General features: G+C 50.2%; 1 long non-coding RNA gene across 1 annotated transcript; it reads right to left on the bottom strand.

Moving 5' to 3' along the window:
- Positions 1-231: 231 nt before the first annotated feature.
- On the bottom strand, positions 232-1,159 carry LOC124659857. Its single transcript, XR_006989721.1, has 3 exons — positions 947-1,159; positions 757-857; positions 232-281 (listed from the first exon to the last, which is right to left on the bottom strand). It is a non-coding gene; the product is annotated as an uncharacterized LOC124659857 (long non-coding RNA).
- Between the last annotated feature and the right edge of the window lie 445 nt (positions 1,160-1,604).

The raw sequence follows: 1,604 nt of genomic DNA, 5'->3' as shown, positions 1-1,604 counted from the left end.
GAGATAAACAACAGAGCCTAACACGCCTACGACTCGCAAGGCTCAAACATCAAGCAACGGCTATGGGTAAGGAATGGTACATATAGGATTATTATGGTAAACAAGTGGAATAGGACACGTGACTCGATAAAGAATCGCAACATATGGATAGCAGTGCGAGGGAGAGTGTATAATAGGTGAAGAGAGAGGGCTCGCCTATGAAAAGCTGCAGAAGAACTTGTCGCAAAACTCGTCGTATCTCACATCAACACTTCGTGATCCTATCCGGAAAGAAGCAAATGCTGTAACACACAACGTATACAAGTCTTACTACTACGGATAAAGAATCGGCATGATCAAGATAATATGCATGACATGGCAAACATGATGCGGCAATGCAACTTATCCTTATTAATCGTAGCTCGAACCCTGGACAATCAAATTAGGTTGGAGTTGTATTTCTACCGACAAGTTTAAGCGTTGATTAGCATGGCAAGACATGGCAGGGGTGCGCTACTTCAAAGTTAAACGGAGCGGGAAAACCTTAGTCGGTGTCCAAAATACTCCGCTTATTATGTTAGGTGAACATGCATGACTATCAACGCGCGACATGATGCAAGATGCAAACAGATGAATGGATGGCATATTCATGATCCTTGCATTTTTCTGATCAATTTTCATGTATAACACTTTTTATTTCGAGTTACCAAATAAAAGATATGAATTTTGGAAGATTTTGCAAACAGGAATAGAAGCAGATAGAGACATGGGCTGGACCTGAGGGGAGGCGGCGACGGATAGCGGCCCACCGCGCTCTAGGCGGCGAAGATGCTCACGACGAGCGGGCTGAGGCCCATCTGCAGAAGATCAATGCAGATCTGGCAAAAACAGAGGAAAAGGGTGGGCTTAATTTGCGTGCTGTGCAAATTGAACCCTGGATCTCCTGGAGATAGGCAAAGGAGCGAACCATCTGGCTGATGCATCATTAGTGAAAGAAATGCAGGGCGCTCCTTTTAGAATCATCTCTTGACGGGGATGAGCTTGAGTATCAGAAGCCATGGCGGGAGATCTGGTCGACCAGGGATCCATCGGTTCTGGACGAACCGGAATGCGGGAGTAGGCGGGCTCGACGCGGAAGACTTCAGAGAGCCAGTAACGGGCTGGGGTTCGGCCAGAGGGCCGATGGAGCAGACCGGCGATGAGGACCTACGGAGGAGAGTGACGGCGAACATCGGTAAGCCGAAAGGAGGCGCGTAGGAGAAGAAGGGGAGGTCCGGGAGAACGAGTACATCACCAGGAAGCCTTAGATGTGCACAACACGGGCGGAGGAGGACCATAGCGGCTGGAATTGACGATGAACTCGCCGGAGTTGGGGAAGGGAACGGCGATTTTGTCGTTGATTGAGCCAGCCCTGGCTCGATTCCTTGAACTAGGTTGAAGAGGTCGACGAGGCGCATCTCCCGGTGCCCTCAGAACGGCGAGGGGTGGTGTGTAGCGGCGGCGCCATGGTGGGTGGAGGAGGTACTGTGGGGTTTCCTCTTGGTTTGGTTCATAGAGAAAAAGAGAACGGGGAGTGGGGAAGGAGATGGCGGCGCTGAGGGAGGAAGATAGGAGGGCTAGGGTTT

The sequence above is a fragment of the Lolium rigidum genome, chromosome 6 (assembly GCF_022539505.1).
Source record: "Lolium rigidum isolate FL_2022 chromosome 6, APGP_CSIRO_Lrig_0.1, whole genome shotgun sequence".
In the NCBI taxonomy this organism is placed as follows: Eukaryota; Viridiplantae; Streptophyta; class Magnoliopsida; order Poales; family Poaceae; genus Lolium; species Lolium rigidum.
Note: the sequence above shows the minus strand (reverse complement) of the source record. Positions and strands in the feature narration are given on the sequence as shown.